Raw genomic sequence first — 25,984 nt, 5'->3', positions numbered from 1 at the left:
CCTCCTTCGAAAATTTGACGTATCAGTTGGATGATGCTCGTAGACATGTGTGCGGGCGAGTGCAAAAATAAAAAAAAATAAAAAATCAAAAATCCTTCGATTTGAAGAAATTCGATAAAAAGTGTGTCGATAAAAAGAAAATTCAGCAGTTTTTTAACGCTCCGAGGATCCACGAAGACCCGGAGATTCGACGTGCTGTCAATACGTGAAAGCCGCGTCGCGACGATTTCCTCGAGATTGCCAATTCCTCTAAAACGATATTGGGCTTGACCAGGTGCGTGCCAAAGTCGATAATTCAGATGATCAAAGACCAGCAGAGTCGGATTACCGATGAGATTAATAAAAAAGAAGAAAAAAAGGAGGTCAAAGAATCGGCTGGGGCTCGGGCTCGCGCGGCTTCGAAAAAATAAATTGCCTCAATCCCCGAAGCATTGGCCTCTATAAATCATATTTTTTTCTCCGTCGCTAACCACGCGAACCACCGCGGGCGTGTCCACGAGCAATTATCAAGAGACTCGATCGCTTCCGGTCGCGAACGCGCGAGATCGTGTTATCCAACGCGCGCTCTGCACTGACAACTCGACAACCCCGTGTCCGTATCACCATTTCGGGTACGCGCGAGACGAGTTGCCCGAATCGCTGAAACTCTTTCCGTGCGCGGAGGAGCGGTCGCGCCGCGCGAGCGCGAAATCGTGCGATCCGTAAATCTTCTTTTGGCCGGCTGTCGTTTGCCACGGTCCAGCTGTGTCTGCCCGCATCTCCCGGTGCCCTCGCCTCCCGCTTCGCCCATTCATTCGGGACGGTAGCCAATTTTTATTTATGCATATCCCAGCGTATCCCGCGACCAATATATTTCGCGTTCGTTCTCGCTTTCGCGCGCCTGATAACGAATCGCTGACCGCTTTGTGGACACACGCGGGGTTTCTCTCTTGCTCGAAATATTTACTTATTTCAAGCTTCTCCTTCGATCAGGTGCGATCCTCATTTTTATGGACGAAATAATGTTTCGGTTGAGGTACAAAGCAACTCCGGGGATGAAGAAGAAGAGTCGGAGCGAAGTCGCCCACTGATTGAAAGCAGACGATGAGCGAATTGTGCCATTTCAAGTATTGCCGTGCGAAAAACATGCTGCACGGAGACAACGCGATTGCAGCATTAATTCGAAGAGCAGCAATAAGAACTGTTCTATCAACCGTAGTAAAAAGACCAATACTCGTACCTTTTATTCAAAATACTTAAGGAGGGTGGATAGCGACGATACAATGTTGCCATGCTAAACCATGTTAAATACATAAAAAATTTCAAAATGATAAGAATTTAATAAAATTTAGTCAACATATTCTTTAGTGCCAAATTTGACAATACAAATTTTTTAAGATTTTTCTTCTGTGTTCACTAATGTTCAAGTGTATAAGCGTTTTAAGAAATCTGCTTTGATGCGTAATTACTCGATAACTAAGCAGCCGAAAATTTTGAAAAAAATTGTGTCTTCGCGCTTGATGTTGAAAAACATTATCGCCAAATTTGATCAATTTCTTATCATTTTGACAAATGTAGCCACCCTCCTTAAGAGTGTTTTTCTCCATAAGCATAGAAAAAAATGTTTTCAGTCACTTCACATGTTTAATGGTAAAGTATGCTCGCGCAATCCTGTAAAAAAAAACTACATATATGGTAAAATGTCACACGTATTCGGTGCATATTCGTATATTTATCATAGAATTTACTATGTTGACAGTAAATATTTGTGATTTACAATACATTTCCATTTATCAGTAAATGATAGTCTGACATGATGAATAACACTCGAAAACAAAACGAAATATAGCTTGCGCATGTGCATCACTTTTTGCTATCCACATAAAGCTGTTTAGAATTCAAGAGATGAAAAATGTGAAAATTCAAAAAATACTATGCTGTATTTGTAATCGGTGGCTAAATACTTTGAAAATTCTTGAAAATTAATATATTTTTCACAATACAAACGAATCCGTTTTCTCCGTGTGGGAATGGTCGGAAAAGACGAATCGTGATGAAAGTTGAATGCCAACGCAATCGAATGTTTATCTCATCGTGAAAATCAGGCGATTAGAAAATCGAATTTCGGCTCGTTCAGTTGACAGCGTCGGAGGGTTCACGCACTGACCCGGAGGTACGACGACGCGATAAGTTCTATTTCGAGTTGGCTCCGAGCTTCTTTTTCTGCAGCTGCTACTCAATCGAGGTAAGAAAAAAGCCTGGCGGGCGGCGGCAACTCGTGAGCCTCAGCCGTACTTCATCAATTTTTTGCAACTTAATCGGAGCTTCATTTATTGAAGCCTCAATCCTTTATAGCTGGGCGCAATGGATCCTTTTTTTGTCGATCGGGGATGAAACTTCAGATGGTGAGCGCGCGAACGAGCTCGTTTTTGGCAAGCTTATGGTGCCCTTTTCGCCGCTACTGGCTGACTCCTGCTGTCTTGTTTGACTATTGTTCATCTCGTCTGTTTTGTATTTTTCCTTGTTTTTTTCATCCTTTTATTATCATTATTATTTTCATTGGCCCGCGTATAGAGAAGGTTGGTGAAGCTCGGGCGATCGGTGAACGACCTTCTGTTGGCCGAACGGTTCGGCAACAGCTGACGTGCCGAGGCAAAAGCATCGAGGCCCATCAGTGCACGCACTGACCCACCAGAATACAAAAATAAACCAAAAAATTAAAAAAAAACACTGAAAAGAGGATAAGAAAAAACGGCACGAAGCTTCAAAACGAAGCGAGAATACGATTTGGGATTCCCGCTCGGCTAGACTATCAATTAAATCAGCTTTTCTCTCTCTCTCTCTCTCTCTTTCGGGACGAGGCAATTTCGTGGTGGTCCCGCCCCAAAATTCGTTCGTGTACCGTTGTAATAATCCATCCATCCCGCCGGTATACCGATAGTTAGCCGAGGGTTACCGGTTTCCTTGTGTGCTTTTGATGGCATCGTTGCTGTTCGCTCGCTGCGAAAGCAAAAGAACACGCGCCCTCGTCGCCACGATCGCGCGACGACACGACCTCGGCCAATTTTTAATTTTTATTTCACCGCACCGCTCGCCCCTTGCTTCTCCTCTCTTATTCCAACCCAAATCGTTCTTTCAGCCATCTATTACGGAACGCACGAGCTGCCAAGACGCGAAAATAGAGACGTCACGTATGGCACACGAGCCCCTCGCGTATAACCTGTTACAATCGACTTCTTCCTCCGATCCTGTGTGCCACTTGACGCCTTTTTTCGCAGCAACACCGCTTCGGCTGTGAACGCAGGAGGAGGAACCGTTGAGCCGCTGCGGGCGCGGGGCAAGCAACATTTTTGAAAACGCGATGATCAGCCTTCCTCGAACTGGATATTCGATGAATTTCAAAACTCGATAAAACAACAACGGATTTTCTGTCCACTCTGCACAGCCACGCTGCTCGAAATGCACTTGCGCAGAACTCGAGACCTTCGCTGTTCCAACCGAGTCGATTTTTTCATGCTTCTTCAAGCACTCCAACGGACTCGGTTCGCGCAGACGCGTGGGGAAAAAACGAGCCAAAGAAACGTAAATACATGTACATGTCCAGGTCGGATTTCGAGGCATAAGGCGAGTTTCGGGCAAGGATAAGCAGCACTCTCGTCCAGGCCGCGCAGTCGAACGAAACTAGACCTCGTTAAAGTTTACGACGCATTCAAAGTAATCGAGCCAAATTTTATGATCAATCGCTCGATGGCATGCTTGTGTTTGACCGATTTTGCCGGAGCGATTTATAGGCTATTCATGCACATATTCGCCACATGCTGTTACCGATCCGCCGGATAAATATTGTATACGTTAAGCATTAAATATATTATTTAGTACATTGACGAATCGCGGTGAACTAGCTGCGCAGGAACATCGCCGCGCGCGATGAGATAAATCACGAGCGATCGGTGAATCGCTTCCAAGACAAACTAAAATCGCCGTCTTCGCTTCGCAGCGATTGATACATATGCTTAAGGACAAACGCGAATAACAAAGCGCGAATCTTCCGAGTCAGAAGCGGCGGAGGGAGCGCGCAAAAAGGAGAGAAAAAAGGGAGACACGCTGATAATTAATCTTTGCGGGTGCTGAGCTCGTTACCTTGCAGCTGCCCGTTAACGCGATCATTTTATAATTTCGCCCGGCTCACGCCACGCTGTATCTTTACGCATTACTGTCTCCGCGCGTGTGCGTGCATTTGTAGGGCAAATAAAAATCAGACGAGCACCGAGAGCCGATCGCGAGCGAAAAACACATTTTTTGCTTCTCGTAGGCGCCGGAAATTCTCTGGAAGACTCAACGGACGTGAAGAACGGCATTAACCTGCGGCCCGGACTCTCGCGCTCGTGCTCCACTCGGATTGCGGAAGAGAAAAATTCCTTCGGATTATTTCCATCGATTCGTACCGGAAGCTCCGAATTTCTAGGCTTCGAAAATTTTGTTATTTTAATGCTAACGCAATGATCCAGTTCCAATTAAACTCGAGGACTCTTAATCTCTCCTTGATCGCTTCCTGCGGCCCGGAGAGTGTGCAAGCGCGGTATAAACCGTATGGGCAATATGGTGGAGGCTCGCGAGAAGAAAGCCGAGCGAGCCGGACACAAGCTCGTGCATGGGCCTTTCGTAATCCGATTCTTGCGGCTCTGAAATTAATTCCTCGGGGCACGGAGTACGAACGCGTGCCAAAATGTGTCTTCGGCTTCGAGCAGCGCGCGCACTCGTTCCCTTCACTGCGGTATCGAGGGTTTATCGGACCGAGGGAAGTTCGCGTTAATTGGTTTGGAGGTTTATCATTTCACGTTGGAGGATTTAATGCCCGCATTTCGATATTTTCTCGTTCGACAAACTCGAAGAAAGGCGGGAATTACTAAATGGGGGTTTTTCTTGCTCGCGCGAGTCGTCGAGTCACCGAAGACCCCGCGCATCTCTCCTCGGACACTTCCCTCTGCTCCTGCTGTCTTCGTCATCTACAACTCTCCGTGAAATCGCGCCGCGGGTACGAGACGCTGTGAGCAAATTTTACGCTCTTTTATTTCATCCGCGAACGCGGGGCGCGCAAGATGCGGAATTAATCGCTGTTCATTACGCCCGCCGCAATCCCAGATCGTGTTTCAGCTCGTGTGGCTTTTGCGGTAGCCTCCGAGCGATTAACCGACGTGACTTACCCGCGCCACCCGGCCGCAGTTGCGACGCGTCGTTTCCCTGCATTATCTCCTCTCGCTCTCGCAAAGCCTCGTCGACTTACCGTCGATTCTCCATCGTGCATATGCGTGATTGATGCGGCTGGGAATTCGATTAATTAAAGTCGTTTATGGCCACCTGGATTCTCCATCGGATCGACGGAAATCGACGTTTTTGTTGCGCTTTCATTTCCACTTCGTCTCATTGCGTTTTTCCATCTTTTTCGCTTCGCAAACGCGATCCTCCGAGTGTCCTAATGCGCGTTTTGGAAAACGAGACTCGCGAAGGCGCGCAGCAGCATTTGGGAAAAACGAATGGCTCCCTCGACTTTTCTGCAACTGCATATCCAGCCCTCAATACAGCTGGGAAAGCTTACTAATTTATGGCCATCGATTGACACTTGGATCGAGCGGGGTGTCGAGATAATATACCAAGTCGATCGATCGAAACCCGTCGCGGGCTGCGAGCCACTCGAAAAAGTATTATGTAATTTTGTTAATGTGCAGTCAAGAAGTGCAGCGCGCAAACACACACTGGGTCAGGTGCATCGAAAATCGCGAAGCGATCGAGCCCAACCTGAATATCATCAGTGTCACCTGCGCGCAACCGCTAATTATTTGGAAAGTTTCACGCTACCGAAGTAAGCATTAACTCGACAAAAAATAATTCATTATTCATCTTAAGGACGCACTAATTTCTCGTTATCGAAAGCCTCGCGAATGTTTTAATCGCTCGCACGAGCATTAGTTAAGCGGTTAAATACGAGGGGAGTTTTGGCTAACTGAATCTCGTCGGAACCCGCGGACGAGTTTTACTCTCGGACTCGAAATAAGGGGAAAAAACGTGGTAATCGCAGTGACGTCGACGCTGCGAGGGAAAGTTAGCGAAAGGGTGTATGAAAGACGAAAATATCGAAATTAAGGAGTTTCGGTACAAGCGATACAATGTTGCCATGCTAATCCATGCTAAAAAAATTTAAAAATTCAAAAAATTCAGAATTTTATAAAATTTGGTGAACATATTCTTTAGTGCCAAATTTAACGACACAAATTTTTTAAGATTTTTCTTCTACACAGTTATCGAGTAATTGATCACTAAAGTTTACGTGTATAGCGTTTCCATATATATAGGTATACATTCCGGGCATGAGAAATCTGCTTTAATGCGTAATTACTCGATAACTAAGTAGAAGAAAATTTTGAAAAAATTTGAGTTTTCGCACTTGATGTTGAAGAACATTATCACCAAATTTGATCAATTTCTTAATATTTTGACTTCTGTACCGAAACTCCTTAAATGAGCGAGCGAAAAACTCTAGCGAACTTTGACACTGTCAGGTTTACGTTCGTGGGGTGAAACTTTCCAAGTGAACGGTGAGGCGCACGTTCATAAAATTGGCGACACTTGAGTGGCTCGTGTCCGTTTTCTATCGCTCTCGGACGCGATTTTGATGCGGCCGACCGGCGGCCATTTTCATGGGCCCGGTAGCGCAGCACAATATTTTCCTGGAGACGATCGCGATGAACTTATTATCTCGGCAGCCTCAGCCAGCCCATGTGTCACTTGATTATCACGTCAGCGAAGCATTGGTACTCGGCGATAGCCAGCTTCGTTCTCCTCCGCAGTATTTACTCATCACGGTAGCCATCAATTAAGCTGGTTCTTCAATCCGGTGAATCTTTTTTAATGCTTCTTTCGCTCGCGGTGCGAGTGAATTCGTTTCAACACACTCGCATGCCGAACCATAATCGTAACCACCAATTTAACCGAAACTTAAACGCACCATCTTCTTTCGGATGAGCATCAACGTCGCGGGGAAAACAAGGACAAATATCGTGACTCGGCGGCCCCTTTAGCCTGCCCGGAACTGGGCCAGCACATTTTAACATCGTAAAATCAATGGGACTCGTAAATATTTGGTAAACTCTGCTTAATAGATGAAAAACGGGAGTTTAAATCTGTGCGCCGCTTCTCGATGAGTATCGTGCGGAAAGGAGACTAAAAAAATCTCAAAATTCACCCCGACCATCAATGAATTCGATCCAGACTCTGAGAAATAACTGAAAATGCTTTTTCTGGCTCGATTAAAAATTTACTTCCCTCCGTAATCGAAATCGGAGCCAAAGCATGACTCAACGGTCACCCCTCCAAGTACCGGGCTCGCTCCAAGCTGCTCGACTCAAAACCTCGCCGGGGCATCGCACGCTCATCCAAAACCCGTGACTGTTGCTCCCGAAAATCCTCAATTCAATCATCAGATTTCGTCTCATTCAATAACACCAAAAATCAGAGAGACAAAAAAATTCTTTTCCATCGAAATTTTCCGAGCTGAATTCGTCGGGGAGCAAACGATTCCGAGCGAAAACCGTTCAACCCAAATCCACACGGTCGGGTGTCTCAAGTTCGCGGTGGAAACACGGGGTAACGGCACATTGCGTGCGCCAAGCAAATGAGCATCGCGAATTTAGGGTCACGTTACAACCGCCACGGCGTTATTAGCCTCTCCAAATGCATAAAGAGCATTACTGATAACTCAATTAACAATAAGTCAGGCCTGAATATTCCGAGTGCGTGGGTCACCCGAGCGCAAGAAAGATCAGCTGTTCTTCGCCACGTTTCTCGTTCGAGCGAGAGCGCAGAAGTCTTTATAAATAATTCGAAGGAGAATTACACGAGGGAGAATGATTTTTTATGGGCATTCATGTTGAATGGATGTGTCTTGAGGATCGCGCGATAATTATTCAGCAACAGTGCGTTTTTCACTGCGCCTTAATAATTGCAACGACGTTCTTTCGCTCCAACTTTATACGCGTTCGAATCGATCCGATCGACTGTATCTCGGGCGCACCGGTGTCATTCAAAAAAATCCGAGGAGCTCCCGCTCCGGAACGGTGCGTTAAACCAGTTCCAATACGAATTTAAACGATCCCGGGTATCGGCTTTACCCGAAAGATTCAAGTACGCATTACGATCATTACGCAAACTGGAAATACTCGAGCACCACGAGGATTATAGGGATTTCAAAAAATGGGAAAAAATGTTAAAAAACAGCGTCGCCAACGGTACATACGATGATCCGTCGATCGACGCGAAGGGGATGAGGCCGCCTCGGGAAAGTGGGTGCGGTAGTTTCGTTCGCGTTTTAGCCCACGCGGATATGAGTTTCCTTATTTGAAACTTTCAAGCACCACGTTTTTGTCATTAATTTTGACAGTGCTCGCCGAAGCGTCGTCGTGCATCGGAGGCAGAACGAAAAAACATTTTCTCAGTTTTTCTGATCCTGACGACGAGAAGCGAATCGAGAGTGAAAATACTTCAACTTTTCGCACCATTTATTTCCCACTTTTCCTCGAATCCTGTCGTCCTTGAATATCCTCAAATATTTGGACGTTTTTGAGCCCCTCTTTCTCTTCGAGCTCCAGAAACGTTGCCCCCCCCCCCCCCCCCCCCCCCCCCCCATAACGAGGCGAACCGAAAGCCTGCCTTCGGATTTCTACGGCGATCCATTCGCGCTCCGAACCTTCGGCGCGACTTCTGGGACATCCTGTATAAACACGGGAATACATCTCGGCGATCGCACGTGTCGTGTGCGATTGTTATAAAGCTGCTCGGTTGGTCCACTTCGCGAGTCGCGGAAATCCCGCGGCGAGAAGGGGGCGAGGGTCGCGAACGGGAGAAAATCGATGATCGCGCGTGCTGCTGCAAGTGCGTGCTCGGCAAGTGGAACACTCGCGCCGCCACAAACTACCGTACATATGCGCGCTCGCACATAAAATACCGATGCGAACAGCTTCACTTCCCGCAAGATCAATGCCTGTGCATTTGGAATACGCGCGCCGCGGCCCGCACCAATGCCTCGAATATAAACATCGCGTTCGTATATACTTTGTTCGTATTTAAATCGAAACGTGGGCAGCCGAAACGAGCCTTCGCCACTGTTAATTTCTCCCAGCTTGTTTCGAGATCCCATTTATTTCGCTACGATAACTTCACCGAGGAAATTGGCTCAATGCTTTCGGGGAGCGTTTTGCTCGGGAATGCGTGCGCGAGCATAAATCAGGAGGCATTTCGAAAGGTATGCGTCGACGACTCGCCAGATTTATGACTGCAGAAGATTCGCGTGATTTTTTGAAGCTCGAAATAACGCAGTTTCGCATGGATTTCATATTTCCGTGGATTTCGTTGCTCTGAAATCACCAAAGCCGGAAGAGCATCGATGGCCACGGAAAAACTCGAGCGAAAGGTTTATGAACGAATTAACAAAATTATATGGAGCCATCTAATTAAAGGAAGGGAAAATAAGCATAAAATCTTCCTTTTGGCCTGACGCATATTAAGGCAGCGACGATGTATCGCGCCTTCCGAATCGCCACCATAAAATCTCCCGATCGTCATGTGCGCTGCGATAATGACACGAGGAAGATCGTTAATTTTGATGGCCTTTTTGCCGAGCGAGGATTATCACAAAACATCGGCCTGTCGCCACGCAACGGCGTTCATATTTTCGCTTCCTCCTCCTCGTCGACTTCTTCATTATTCATTGGCAAACTTTCCATGGGAGAAGTTCACGAAACAACGAAATCAAGTCCGTTTCGCATTTTCGCTTTGGCGCATCATCGCGACTATTTCCTTCGATTGTCTAAATAATTTAACTTTCCAATTGGATCGTTTTTAATTGAAGTTATGAAAAAAACTTGCCTCAAATGAACAGCTCACATCACTAAAGGTTATAAAAAAACCTTTTCAAAGGTAATGATAAAGTAAAACGAATCTGCTGAATCATACGAGAAACGTTTGGTCAAAAGGAACGAAACGTTGTCAAATAAAGGCACATTGGATGATGAATGAAAAAAATGATGAACAAAACAATAATACATAAGCATTCAAAAAATTACGAGCACAAATTACCAATTGAAAAAAAAATTACAAGAGAAACAACTGCAAAGTTGTCGTAGTGAGTATCTGCTGAAATTACAATCACAAAAATATATACAAAGAAAAAAAAAATGATTGCTTGGAAGAGTGCAAAAAACTTTCCAGAAATAATTACTCAAAGTACGGAGGCAACGGGTTCATGATTCACGGCATTGGCCGATCACTTTTTGACGTTCTATCCGGCCAAGCTGGTCGTTGGCTCCTTATTTTATGAATTCGTCGACCGCACACGGAGTCCCGTCCTTTTAAAATGCTTTGCCTGACTTCAGCGATCACTTTGTCTTCATCTTTATGACTCGGCCGAGCGCGTCCATGCGTTTGCGGTGTTCGAAATCGTCGTTTGAGAATTTACTTCGACGAGTTATTCAAAAGAAGAAACTTGCGACCAATTTTCAACTGAATCCAGCTCGGAAATCACTATAAAACCGGATTAGTGAAGTGCGACGCTAATTAATGAGCGCGAATGTTGTTCGAGATCCCAAAAAACATATCTCGAAGTTATTCCGTAATGCAAGACGATAATTTCCTTTTTATTTATTGCTCTCCGCAGCGGTAAAGTCTCTCGAAACAACAATTCACCGAATGAAAAGACGATTGAAAATGGATTTTGGTTTTTAAACGTTCTCCATCATTCCGTTGGTCCCCGAGCACGAACTGGGGGGCGATTGAGAGTGCGCTCGCGCATCGATTTCGTAACGCGCGTTATCTTGAGTCAGCCTAATCTCATCCGAGGCACTCGAGTAAAAGTGAGCGATCCTGGACCGTGATAAATTTCAACGATGTTCAGGACGTTCGCGACGACGAGTACACGGGACGTAACACTCGTTGGATCGCGGAGGGTTTACGCGTGTGTGCTGCTTGATTTACGACGGCTGAAAATTTGATTTATTTTCACCTGTCGCTCACCCGTTTCGAGCTGAAGTTGTGCCTCGTTGTTTGATAAGGTCCTCGCGCGTTCGTGACGCAGATGGAGATCCGGTTTCGATTTATTGGCAGAGCATCGCGAGTGCCTCGAACTTTCGAGTTCGCGCGCTTCTTCGTCCGGTGATTATGTGAAGCGTCGGTTAATTAGTAAACTTGGAATCGAATATCTTTTCACGTGTGCGTATCTCGTAATTAATAAGCCCTCGGGGGCGAAGTGCTCGCTCGAGGGTAGCACGACTAAAGATCACTGACGATGTACCACCACGAGAAACTATCACATCAGAAAATCACGCACACGTATATTTTACACCATGTCAAAAAATATATGAAAATGCATGTTTATGCATAGATTCCGGAAAAATTAAACGAGAAACGCCAATATTCATTCATAAAAATGCAATGTAAATTTTATAATTCAATTTTAAGAATTGTCTTTTTTCATCTGTTTTTCAAATGTCTAAAACGCCATCCGCCATAATGGATTCCAGCGTGACATCACTCCGATAGTAAAGAATCTAGATTCTTATCGCGCGCTCTGTGTTGTTTTGAAATTTTACAAGTTATTATGCACGCTTGTGGACTTTTAACGTTCATTTGACTAAAATCGCGTCGCGGAAGACGGTTTTGTGAAAGCAGAAAGTACCAATCTATCAATGATAAATACGTTGATGGTGGCGATGAATCCACAATTTTTGTGGCATTATTTTCAAAAATCTTGTCACTTGCTCTTTCGCAATCGTATTGTTTACTAACGGAGTGACGTCACAAACCGAAACAACGTGGCAACTAGCGTCTCCGAGCTAAAATTGAAAATTATAAATAAAAAATAGTTTTTAAGGCACTTTTCGGTCTTATAAAATAGAAATAAAAATGCTACTGATTTATTAGGATCTTAGGATTATTTTAAAACAGTTTTCAAAAAAAGGTGCAATACCTTACGAAGCTCAATGTGTATTACATGTAGATAATCGTGATTGTAGTTTAGTATCAATCGCGCGGTGCGTGTCCGTCTTTTTGGGTGTGTTTGTTTGCGTTTGTTTATTGGCTCGGAGAGCAACCGTTGCAAATTCTTTACCTTGACCTTTACCAAAATAATTGAACGGTGATATTTTGTCGTGTGATTTACGGTCACAGAGTCTCGTTCGAGTGACGAGCTTGATGCCTGGAATTCCAAATCGTTGGGAAACAATGATGATTCGATGTAGTTGGAGGGAGCAAAGGATGCGAGGAGAAAAGCCGCGCGGGGCGTATCGTCGAGCACAAATCGAGTGAAGTTCAGCCATTAATTCGAGTTCCAATGAGACTTTCTCGAGCGCAGTTTTTCTTGGAGGCTGTTAGTTCTCGTTGACGAGATACGCGGAAGCGGAGCAAGCAGTTTTTCATTCGGTTACCGATTTCCGAGGCTTTATCGACGGAGGTTCTTTCAATTAGGGCATTAAGAGCGATCTGGTTGGATAACGGATGGACGTCGTCGAGAGCGAATGCGCGCATGTGAGGAGCGCGTGCTCGGGTCGCCCATCTCTTCGTTTTTTCTCGGGCCCGTGCGCCGCGGCAGAGCACACGTCATTCGATTTCATCGGCTGGGCGCAGGGGGAGAATCGACGTGCGGTAATGCAAAAGGGCGCAGGGGCGGTGGCCATCGAGCCAAAAGTTGGCCAACTCGCGTCCTTTTGTTCTCGAGTAATTGACCGACGTATTTTATACGCGGGAGTGCACATACGCAGCTTTCCTCGAGGATCCGCGACCCGGAGACTCGCCGGTAGCGCAATCTCTTAATTCCCCCGTATCGAGGCGCGTCTCGCTCGCACGCCGTCGAACTCGGCTTTGCTGGTAACGGATCTGAGGCCCGGAGCGTTATGAGGAGGCAAAGCCACGCAGACACGGGACAGTAAAAGGGATGAATAACGTTGAACGCGAAAAGGGAGACATAGGCGCAGCGAGGAGGAGGATGGAGTGGAAGAAGCTCGGGATCTTGCCACGTAGCCCACGTGTCCAAGCTCGAGAGGCCCGCGCCACCTCGCTCTGCTTGCCAGATGACACGACTAGCTGCAGCCTCGGACTGCCGCCCGGCCGATCCACGCGTCGGAGCCCCCTCCTTTTATATACACACTCGTGCGGCCTGCCGGTATCCAAAAGAGAGAATAACGAAGAGGATAAAAGAGGCAAAAAGGTGAAGATATCGAAGGGGCCCTCGCGCACTGGCCCCTTGAATCCGTTCGTCACTGTTCTCGGCTCTGCTGCTGCTGCTGCTGCTGCTTCGGGGAGTCGAGACAACGGCCACGCACACTCGCGCAGTGGCCAACGCCTGCGTAAAACAATGACACAGAGTGTGAGGAATAACGCAACATTCACACGTGTCTGGGCCATGATTTAGGAGCCCTGGAAAGATTCGTCGTTGATAAGATGCGCGGGCTCGGATCGATCGCGTGTCACTGCGAGCGAATCCTCATCTTGGCTTCCGGCTAATACAAGTAGCTTCCTCGACTGATAAGTCATTCTCATAGAACGCATTACAAAATGGAACGCCGAGCAATGGGATTAGTAACGAATAAGTTCTGAATAAAAAGTGGCTTGACGAGGTTCGTATTCCGCAGCAGGCGCGGGGGAGAAAAAAATTCACTGCGCAATTGCCAACGATCGTTTAACGAATCGAGGATCGTTGACTCTCGTTTGGGCATTCGAGAATTCTGATTCGAGCAGTAGAAAAGTGGGTCTTTGGAAGCGCGCATGCACCGAGTTAGCGAATAAAAACGAATGGAGGAAGAATGAGAAGCGAAGAAGGATGGAAATGGAGAAAGATGAGCGACATTAATTGCGAAGTACACGTTCGTTACGAGTTCGCGGTGGTTAGTCCGCTTGTCGAACGAGAAGCTGCTTAACTTTCGTCCCCTCTCCCGGCGAATACGAACTCTCTTTTCTCCTTTCTTTTCATGAGTGCGTGGCGACGCAGCTCCGGTGCTCCCCCCTCGTTACTTATTCGACGCACGCGTATATTGTGTGGCCCGAATATCTCGTGTCATTTCTTTATTAAACGCTCCACAATTACGCTCTCCCTCGCGCGCGCGCACGAGAGAGAGTTTAAGCTCGCGCGCGCGCTCGCGATTCTCGGCTTCTCTCTTGTCTACCGGGGACTTTTTCATCGGCTCTTTCGACTGCAGCTTGAATTAATGCCCCCGGTGTTGGGTGGACACTCCTTGTACGCCATTCGGACTTGTCTCTTTCCCCTGCTGCCGTCAACTTTTTACTCTCGTCACTTTAGCTCCCATCTCTTTTGCTCTCACGCAGTTAACTTTCGGCTCCGAAGAGAGCTCTCTCGGGGTACATCGACGTTGCGACTAAAGTGCCGCAGGCGACTTTGCCCAGCAAGAAAACGAATTTCTCGAGAGGACTGTCGCGCGTTCTCGCGCGCTCGCATCCCCGAATAACTCGGATTCTCGATAATCTTTGAGAATCTTGTCGAGATATGGGCTTGTGCAGAACTTGCCGTCTCTTCGTGTGCACCCATCGCCAGGCGACGTTCCTTCTTTTTTAGCATCCGCGAACAGGGCTCCTGCAGGTGAACGGAATCGATGCAATGCCAAGGCTCTGTGCGCAGTTTCACAAATCCCAATATGATACAAGCACTTTAACTCGATTGTAAAATTCCGACTCGTGGAAATCTCAATGCGACAAACTCCTCGCCTAATTCTACGTCGAAGAAGCCTTTATTGGAGGAGAATGGACGCAGGGTAAATACGGACACGGCAATATCTTTATATTTCGATAGTGCGATAGCCCTATCGATGTTTAGTGCACTCGGATCGTCCGAGGCGTCAAGTGATTTATTTTCTTGGAGGTAAGACCGATCATAAAATTTCGTACATTTTGATCTAATTTTTGCGTATACATTAAGTTGATGAAAATGCCGGTTAAAGGGTTTGAATGTTATTTTAAAAATTCATTCAATATCCTTATTCTAATAAGAATCATTAACGCGGTTCAAACTTGGGCGTACCCTACTGTTTTTTAATTATTTATTAATTTGTGAAATTTCGCAGTTTGAGGTCATTTCAAACGGCTTGTTTGGGAGACTCGGGGACGCTCTGCTCCTACCCCATATCCATTGATTTTGTTCGAACTTCAGTAACGTCGTAAACGTGAAAGAAAACACCATGATGTATGATATCGAGTGGATAAATGTAGCAATGAACGATGTGAAAAGAAAAGAGTTATTTTTCTTTTGAAAAATATGAATATTCACGATCGGAAGACTGGATTATTTGAACCGAGTGTGAAATTTGGGCTCGCAAAGTTGCACGAGTGAAAGTACGAGTCGAAAATATGTTTTATCTTTAAATTTACATCGGAAATCGTAAGCAAGATATCAGAGAGTAAAATACATCGAAAATGTATTCTATAATTTCATCACGTAGTTCGTTATTAATAAATTTCCCTAAGACGGTCGGCCCTACCCCAATTTGCCCCATGCCCAAATAGAAACGCCCATGAATTCCTTCCGCAGCCACCAAGTGTCGTAGAATTTAAGAAATTCTCAAAATAATATTGAAAAACGCTTTAGCCTCATCCCCTGATTGTCCGTAATGCAGCATCGTTATCATAATATCTTAAAAATACACATGGACTCTCAAGTGCGGTCGATGCACGCGCATCGGCGTCTAAAGTTTCAATAGACGGGTGTTTTCGTTCGCCACGCGGTATCAACGATTCCGAAGGAGGCAGCGCAGTTTTACGGTTGGCCGCCCTTATGAATCGTGTGGTGCTTCATTTAATCACCCTGCAGGGGATGCGTTCGAGTGCGGCGTATACGTGAGCCGCTCTCTCCCTCTCTCCACGTACAAAGCGCGCTCGCGCCCTGTCTTCTGCTGACACTGGTACCAGGTGTTCCGTAGTATGCTGATGCGTTGGTGAACCAACGGTCGCGATCATGCGCATCATTGCATTGGTTGTTGGACGTCAGAGGTGGCAATGAATTCGTCGGTCTGCGAATAAAAGCTATCGGTAGCGATGAGTTTATTCGAAACCGTATTTCTTCGTGTTTGTATCTGCGTGAGCTGGCTGACTCGGCTACAAAGTCATTTCCAGTTTTACTACGTTCATGAGCGGCCGATCAACCGCAATCTGTACTAATTGCCAACGCAAGCTTGGCGCTTCTTCTTCATCCTTTTTTATCACTTTCTTACTTTTAATCGCTCGCACGGCTTAACGGAATAACGTGCGTGTGCGGGCGGCAGAGCGGCCGTTGATGCGCGGCGCAGGCAACGCCGTCGCGCCAGGAACAGCAGCTAAAGCAGCGGCAGCTGCTGCTGCTGCTGCTGCGTTTGTACGCTATTACATAGTTTCATGCGAGTGGTGGCAATAAGTATGGGACGAAACACTTGGAATATGCGCGCGCGTATCTTCTCGGGCAAACCTTACGTTGAGTCGAGTTGCGTATATCAACGCTGTGCAAGATCCGCCAGGATCTTTTTTCCTTTCCACGTGTGCGTGGAAGAATAGATTCGCGAACTGCGACGATCCGTGAAAGTACGCGAAAGAGTACGGCCGTCCCGCTCCTCCTGCAGGCCACGGCCAGCCACGCGGGTATGAATTATTCATGGAAACGATGCGAGTTAGTCAGGGTGCTTGGGAAATTCTCTTCTGCTCAATTCGCCTAAGATCTCATCGGCGAAGGTGACGATCGGAAGCGCCATTTGCTGAAAAAATTCTATGTGAAATATGGAATGATTTCGGGAGCAAATCATTCCTGTGATTTTTCCTACGGGACGAAGAACCTCGTTCTTGGAAATGAGAGCACCGGGGAATGGGATTTTCTTCTCGACCTCGTTCGCACCGAGCCTCATAGAAGCCAGACGTTTCGAACTAGGTGTCAAGCAGGTGCGGATCTTTTTATTGTTGCTCCTCGGGAGGAATCCCTCTCACAATCCCGCTGAACGCTGATTTTTCGGGTCTGTGCTCCACCAGAGTCCGGGAACCTCCCCCAGACTTGCACCGCCGTGGCTCTTCGTTGACAGGCCCAGAGCGATTTACGAGCGTCTGTTCCACATAACGAGGAAGAAAATGCTCGATTTATGCCGCACTGGGGCAGGGGCAGGTGCTTTTTTCGAAAACAAATCCGGTTAAAGCTTGTCTGGATGTTGTAACGAGGGCCTCGAAGGTAATAGAACAAACGCGAACGTCAGCCTGCCAAAGGATTGTGCAGCTCATCGATAATCGAGGCGCCTTCGCAAAAATCTTTCCTGTCGCAAAGTCCAGCTGAGCGCAGGACGACGGAAAACATTTAGACGCTACCAGGGAGATCAGAATTCGCTGAATCATGGACCCACGATCATGATTAGCCGCCAGACGATGGCAGTCGAAGCGACGCGACGAGAGAGTATCGCGACCCAACGATGAGCATTCGAAGCCGTTTAACGCAAGTGCGGAGTGGGAGAAGAGCGTTGGCGGCCCCGCAGGAGCAGAAAAACGGAGTGAAGGTGGAGAGCCAGGTAGAGATGGGAGAGCGAGAACGAAGAACAGCAGAGAAACGGAGAAAGAGCCGCACGCGTGCCCCGCCGTGAGAGCCCGGCGCGTGCCGGCGCGTGCCCCGTCGTCTCGTACTGTCACCCATTGGCGTAACTCTCCAGCTTTTCTAACACCGATTTTCAACAGTCCTAATCAGAGAATCCCTGTCCCAGCGTCTCAGGATTCCGCAGCTACCGCATCAAACCAATTGTCCACGATCTTGAACGAACCTCAGAAACACTTTGGAATGCTTATGAAGCATAAGCAGATGGAAATTTCCCGGGTTACACGATGTTTCTGGTAGAATTTATAAAATCTATGTAGTATTGTATGAAAAGTATTTTTTTATGTTGAATATACATTTTTTATTAATAGATATTATAATTTATAAAATTTTCAGATAACCTCAAGTCGTTAACATGTGACCTTGAACTATCGTGTAAACATCAAAAACATATATTTTTCCATATAGATTAATCATACATACTTGGCACGTGATGAATATAAATGTTCAGTGCAATGAAAATGTAATTTCAGTAGAAAAAAATATCGACAGCGAGTCTCTTGATATTTTATATAAGAAAAAAACGTATTTCCGATCGATTATTATAGTACTTTTTTATGTAAAAAATATTGATTCAAAATTTAAAAAAAAAATGTATTTCATGTTTATTTGAAATGTATATTTAATATAAAAATATATCGTTAATAACAACACGACTGATGTACCGAAATCAGCAAAATCATCGATCAAATAAATACAGGATTCACGCGTATTTGTGTGTACGAAGGTTTAAAAAAATATTTTCCATACATGCGCAATATACTTTTCATACAATACTGCATACATTTTAAATACAAATTCTTTTTGTGGGGGCAGGTTAATTTGTGTCAAGAAATATGAAACCTTTGGCGAGCGAGATCAGTTGGACGGATTCTAGTCGAAGATCTCAAAATTTTATAACTTTTGTGACGATTTAAGGAGGGTGGCTACGTTCGTCAAATTGATAAGAAATTGATCAAATTTGGCGATAATGTTCTTCAACATCAAGTGCGAAGACACCATTTTTTTCAAAATTTTCTTCTGCTTAGTTATCGAGTAATTTACGCATTAAAGCAGATTTCTTATGCCCGGAATGTATACCTATATATGTGGAAACGCTATGCTTATACACATGAACTTTAGTGATCAATTACTCGATAACTGTACAGAAGAAAAATCTTAAAAAATTTGTATTGTCAAATTTAACTCTAAAGAATATGTTCACCAAATTTTATTAAATTCTTATCATTTTGAAATTTTTAATGTATTTTACATGGTTTAGCATGGCAACATTGTATCGTCCCTAGCCACCCTCCTTAAGGAGAAAATTTCGACGAAAATTTCGAGTCGAACCTCTGGAGAGTTAACCATTTGAAGTGACCGTCCGGGTTTCCAGGGGACGAGAATTCGGAGAGAGATTCGAAGAGATTACGCCAATGGAAGATGCGCTTACTGGTCAGGGAGCAGTCACTCGAGAGAAGTGGGAGTCAGGAGAGGAGCGAAGGGCGCGAGCGGGGGAGGCGGGGAGCGAACGGTCGTATGCGAGAATCGCGTTCCGGTTAACGCGTCGTTTTCATACCGGTGTCTGCTTTCCGTCGAAGCATGACCGACGGGCGGGCACGAGTACAGCAAGTATTTATTTATTGCGTGGCGATATTGCTATGCGGTGCAAAAGGCGCGGGGCTGAAGGGACGAGGCTGAAGAGCGGATGCTCGACAGCTTGTCCATTATTTCTGACGTTAGATCGAAGTTAAAAAAGGCGGTTTACCCTCCAAGATTAAAGCAAGATTATGATTGTGAAAATGAAGAATAGCAATCGCGCGTCCGCGCGGCGCGTTCTAAGAAACTCTCGATCTTCGGGCCCCCGAAATTGGAACGTTTTGACAAGGAAGAGCGATGATCGCTTTTCTCCCCTTTCTCTCCATCACAGAAAACACACGACGAGCTCCCATCATCGAAATCTGCGAGCCCTGCTCGATCGGAGGAAACCCAACGCCGCAGGTACGCACCGCCGCGTTCTCCCAGCACCAACGGCGTCCACAACGGGGTCAAAATTTCCCCAACTTGCAACTCCGGGAATCGAATGAAAAGCAAAGAAAATGGCGCGAGCCCGGCGTGTCCCAGGAGATTTTGAGCTGACCCCGTGCGGCTGGCCCTCCTGCATCATCAACGATCCTCCTCTGCCTGCGCCTACCCCAAGAGCCAATTCCCAATCAGATGACCAGCCGCGATAAAGCGACGGGGACGAGGGAAGCGCGCCAGCCCGGTACTGGACGAACTTAATGGAAACCACTCAATCTTCGCTCTCGGGAACTCCGCGAGAATAGAAAGCAAGTCGAGTCCGTCGAGGAGGAGGAGGAGGAGGGGGAAGGGGATGGGGAGAGATCGGCGAGCAGGTGGGTTATCCCGACTTCGCTGCAGGTCCCAGGGACCTTATCCACAGCACCGTTCTTCTCTGGGAATTAAACAAAAAATTACAAATTCAAATTGGCAGTGGCGCGCGCGCGAGCATCCGAACATTCACCAATATCCATCCCTCGCGCATGCCTCATCCTCAGGATTCTCCAGGCACGTGCTTCCTCAATCCAAGTTTCCTACACGTGTGTACTCCCCCCGTCCACGGCGCCGCAATTCCACTTTCGACTCTGTATCAATGCGAGGAGGAACGTCCAATCCCCGTAATAACGGGCAATAACAGGATACCTCGATCCCGTACTCAAATCCTTTTGTAACGTGCTTCCTCGCTGTCTCCTCCCCCGGGGATAACGGTACCGGCTTCCATCATTATCGAATTCCAAATTTTTCAATCAACGAAAATTCTCATTAAATATACGCACCGAGTCCTCAGCGAGGGAAAGGGTCGCTCGGACGAGCATCGCTATCGGAAATAATTGAGTGAAACTTTGCATCGATTTCTATCGCATCGAGTGTTTGCCGTGCTACCCTGCCTCTTTCGCTTCGTTAACATCCAATTAACGTTGTTCTCCCATTTCTGTAGATTTGCATCGATCATGCATGGCCTCTTGTGACAAAGCTAAATCGTGTCGACGAACGGAGGGCTTTTGCCATTTTTATCGAAGATACGATTACAGTAAGATTCTTTGTCCTCGCAGAAGATAAAGAACAATCATCGAAGCTTATCTTCTATCGTTGGCGAATATTTGGAGTGGATCTTCGATTGGCAATCTTGGAAATGGGATTGCTGGACCGTTGGTCAGATTTCATCGGAGACGATCGATCCTCTGCCCAAAAATGGGACAAGCGCTCTCGCTCACACGTGGTTTTCTCGCTGATGGTGGAGAACCGCGATCTCGTGGTAGGGGAAGGAAGACCGGCGACGGGGCGAGCAGGGCATTTCGCTCGAGCGGTGTATCTGTGTCAATGCTTTGTTCAGACACAAAGAAACTGGAAAGATGCCCTGCGGAGGTGAAATATTCGGGGACTGGTTAACAAGAGACACAGCTAAAACGCCAAGATTCGTGTGTCGAAAGTCATGACAAGTTGTAGACCACAAATTGCCGCCGCGGAGCGAATGTCAACGTATAATAAACTTAACGGTCCCCTTTTGTCAGAATAAACGCTCGCGAGTCATATCCAGACTCCGTGAGAATAGTGTCACGTCGATCGAAAATACATTCCGAGGTCCGTACATCCCATGGAACCATCACCCATGGGAAAGCTGAATCTTCAGAAATACGAAATCGTTCAAATGTTTCATTTTACCCTTTTGTTCGTTGCCAATGTTGCTTCATCAAAGGAAACGTTTTTAAGATAGTTATCCACGAAACGATTTTCTTAAGAAAGACTTGAAATTCACACAGAGTTTAAATGGATAGTCGACTCACACGCATATCAAATTTCAAAGGCTTCGTCTCATTGGTTATTTAGATAAATGTGTTTAAGGAGGGTGGATCGCGAAATCAAAATAATCAGAATTTGATGATAACATTCTTTGGCATTAAGTATACAAATACAATTTTTTAAAAATTTTTTTACCACATGGTTATCGAATAATTGAGCGTTAAATCAAAGTTCTTATGCAAAACTCTATGCCTATGAACGTGAACTTTAGTGTTCAATTACTCGAGAGCTATGTGGTAGAAAAATGTAAAAAAGATTAATGTCTTAGATATTTTTAAAGAATACATTTATCAAATTTTATTGAATTGTTATTAATTTGAAATTCTTAATATTTTTAACATTGTATCGTCGCGATCCACCCTCCTTAAATGTGAAGAAAGTTTATGAAAAACGTACACAACAGAAATGAAGTATTTAATGAAAGTTTGGAAAAAAATGCGAGACAATTGTCTTACTGGTAAAATAAGATGAAAAAATGTGTTTAGAATTTCGAATTAACAACTCTGACGTTAATTTAAAGTGTTTATATCTTCAATTAGGGAGTAAAAATCGATTCACTTTAGACACCCATAAAACACGATCCTTCGGGCATGAGCTGTCTTAAATCGATGCGCGATTTCGAAAAATCTTAAAAAGTTGAGCAAGCAATTATGGTGGAGATTTTTCGATACGATACGAGTAGAGCCGGTTGGCGAGGTTCTCATTCCCAGTGGAAAAAAGTGCGCCTCTTTGGAGAGCCGAAACGTGATTTTTTTTTTTAAATTCTTATTTTCTTACCAAGTTTTCAGACCATACAGCTGGAAAATATGAAAATACGTTCTGCAAGATTGTCACTTTGCAATAATAACCCGAGCAGAGTCCTCTGGGTTTGATCATCGGTAAAACGAAGTAATCGACGTAGAGGAGATTTTTTAACTTCGAATTTGACACATTTTCGGATGTTGCCTGAGCGAGTATCGATGGAAATATTTCAAGCATGCTTTTGAAATGCCAAGTCCTTCGAGAGCTCGATTTCGCTGGGAAATATCTCGTGTCGAAGATGAATAAAAATGAACGGATGAATATCGAAGGGAGAAAAGCGTTCGGAGGCAAAGGAAGCGCGAAATCTTGCACGCTTTTTTTATACACGAAAAAAAGTAGGAGGAGCCAGATACGACGAAAGAGATGCGGAAAAGGATGAACGGGATGAGGGAAAAAAAGGAGCAGAGCAAAGTAATGAAAAGGAAACCTCGACCCACTAAACGGGACTCACGCGATACCTCACTTGCCCTGGATTCGCACCAGGTTTTCATACATCGACCGGATCCACTCCCACGGATAACTCATCCTTCCCGGTTTCTCAAGCTCCAATCTTCTTTTCGATATGCCAACGGGATGTTTTGCAACTTTTTCAACACATCAAACCCCATCGAATCTGACAAAGATGAGCTGCGGTTCTGGACCCGAGTATCGGTACCGCGGTCTCTCCGGATGTCGAGCGTATCGTCGAATCGATCAATTTCGTTTCTTCACTGGATTAGTACCAAATTTCAAAACATCGTTCCAATGAAATTTTTTTCCTTTAAACAATCCAAACCAGGGAAAACAGAATATGGAAGAAAGTCGATGCGTTCGGCCAAATTTAAGGCATTCCGCTATTACTTTTACGTGGCTTTTAATAACTTTAAGTACCACTAGCAATCGCATTGAATTTTTAATTATCGCAGAGTGGAAGCGAACGTTTGGAGTCCCGTTCGGCAAGCAGGCGATGAAAAAGAGTCAGCAGAGCCCAAACGTTTATTGCATTCGAGAAAAGCTGAATTCGAAAAATCCGAAGCTTCGTTTTATCATGTTGCAACAGAAAAATCATGAATTCATAAAGCTTGTAAAACGACGCGAAAGAATGAAAAAAGTTTGAAAATTTTTCGAACTCGTTACGACGCAGATACGGAACGAACTCGTTGCGAGTGAAGCTCCGATAATTAGCTAAGCTGCTCGTCAAATACACCCGTAAAAGCATGGCGAGGTTCGCGAAAGATATTGCCGATCGTAATTTGCTCGCTATCAACTCCGAGAGAGTTAATTGATCTAAACGAAGTGCAATCGAAAGCTTCGCGCGAATACTATGCTTTCGAGAATACAATTACCCGACTAATTATTGCACTACGTAAAACAGGATAATAAAAAACATTAACGGCCGTTCTAAACCCTGCTATTTCGTGTTTTTACTGCGGCATGCTAACAGATATTGTTCCCGCTATTTTATAGCTGATTCTAGTCGCAATTATCTTAGGAGCTGCGCTACGGAATTCAAAAGTAAAAGTGTCAAATTATCGTTGATTTGAGAAATATGAATTCGAGGCTCGGAAATAATCACACGAAGAAATGTTGGCACGGTTTTTTTTTAAATATTGAGAATTTTTTGAGGTGATCAATGCGTGAGAAAATCAATGCGATAAAACATATAATTGCTTGGATGGAACGACATTCTTAAAATGCTGCAAACTATTATGGTTTTCAGCATTTTCACATGTGGAGGTCGACTGTTGAGGGGGAATATCAGTGTGAAAAAAACGAGCTTGGGGGCAAAAGAGCTTTTGTACGATCCGGGGATGGCAGACCAATCGGTAAGAACTTGTTTTATATTAATATTTAAGTTTTATCGTTCAATTTATCTCGAAAGCATGTTTTTTGACGTGGTTGACAGCATCATAAGTCTGTGAAACTTTGTCCAATCGACTTCGTTCAAAAAGCATTCGCCTCAGAAAACTTATCGCTATCGTAGCATCGTAGAGTTTTTTAAAAATTGTTTACTTTTTTTTATTAACAATTTACTGCAAAATTTGTGTATAGTTCGATTTTTTTTTTCAATGACCATTTATTGATATTGGCCATATATCGATACTTCAATAATAAATACACAAAATTTCAAATAACTTGATCGAGTCGTTTTTTCAAAAAAAATTCCCACAAAACACCGAATTTTTCAGCCCGCCACTCTGATATTCCCCCTTAAACGAAACCAGGCGATTGTTTCTCTCGAAAAATCATTCTCGGGACCTAAATATTCATTCTTGGCTAGTAAATGATGAAAAAAAAGTTTTTCATCGTATTCTCACGCATAAATGCTCGCGGTACTGCGTCTGTAAAAGCAATATTTTATAGTTTCGAACGTGAAAATGCACAGACGATCACGAGAGGAAGTTTGTTCGTCGCGTACCGTAAGTACAGCGAGCAGACAAAAGTTGTGTTAATTAAAAACACTCGCTGGATATGTCGCAAGTTTCTTTTCAGAGGCGCTAGAAAAAAGGTACGTCAGGCAGTTGCGCGGATGAAAAGCCTCTCAAGTTTTTCATAGCGAGGCGTCAGCGAATTTGAATTGCATCACGTTGCAAGCATTGTCGTGACAGATCAGCAAACACAAGATGTTACGATGATCGCATTTCGTGCCATTTGCATGACAATGATGAACCGAGTGTGCGAGATCAATCGAGGTCGTTTCATCGACAAGAAAATTATTCTCGGGCCTCGGTAAAAACGTGACTTCGGTAGCAATTTTTTTTAAAGCGCACGAGAAACTCATTTTGCGGTCGTGGAGCCCTGCAAACACATTTTACGAAGCGTTCACAACCCGAAATCGTAGACTTTTCGTGCTCGCGGAAGGCGAACGCCGTGAACGCTCAATCGTCAGCCGATTAAAACATTTTAATTATTTTGAAAAATATAGTCGAACGGAACGACGTGCTTCGATGCAGAAACTTTGAGAAAGTCGAGTCGTAATATTCGAAAATAAGTAAAAATGAATAAATTAGGTGAAGATATATAATTGAAAATTCTGCACTCGTTCCAGCTGTTAAAAATACTCGGTTTATTTTTTAAATCATCAGTGAAACGAAACGTTCAAACAAAATAGTTTGAAAAGGATGATAATAAAAACAGAGATGAATCTCGAAGTCTAAACAGTTTGATTACGAGAACAGAGAGAACAATCGGAATGCAAGCTCGGTGGGGAATCTCTTCGAGCGTGTTACTTCGGCGGAGAGGGCAATAAAGAACTAGTCTAGCGTGTCATAGAGCTCTACTGGCTCTTCTCAAACTCTCCTCGAGCCAACCAATCGAACACGAACTCGTTGCGCCTGCGCTCTGTTCACCTAGAATTCTGTGACGCCCACGACCCAACCAGAACCTAGCTGATGTTCGATTGGCCGTACATTCGTTCCACTTATTCCTGCTTTTATCGTGATTCAGCGAGGCCTCTATTTCGCCCAGCATTTACATTAATGGCAATTGATCGCGATCGATTAGACGCTGCTTCCTTTTCGTTTATTCTTTGAAATCGAGGCTTGAATCAGAGCGGGATTTTACGAATCAATCGAACTAGTAAAGATCTTTTACAAAAATGATCCAAACGACTCAACTTTATTCAAGTTCGATCGCAACAAACTCTTGCCGAGTTTTTCGCTACCGATCTGGGGACGCAGCAGGCTCTTGGCGGGCCAAGTTTCGATGATTTTTACATCATCCAACTCCCCAGCTCCGAGT

At 45.0% G+C, this 25,984-nt stretch overlaps 1 protein-coding gene across 1 annotated transcript in view; it reads right to left on the bottom strand.

Annotated features, from left to right (window-relative positions):
* LOC122412993 (eEF1A lysine and N-terminal methyltransferase homolog) overlaps window positions 1-25,984 on the bottom strand; it is a 117,295-nt gene that overhangs the window by 32,172 nt on the left and 59,139 nt on the right. The window lies entirely within an intron of this gene.

Source organism: Venturia canescens, chromosome 7, assembly GCF_019457755.1.
Source record: "Venturia canescens isolate UGA chromosome 7, ASM1945775v1, whole genome shotgun sequence".
Lineage (NCBI taxonomy): Eukaryota > Metazoa > Arthropoda > Insecta > Hymenoptera > Ichneumonidae > Venturia > Venturia canescens.
This window is presented reverse-complemented; position numbering and strand designations above follow the sequence as displayed.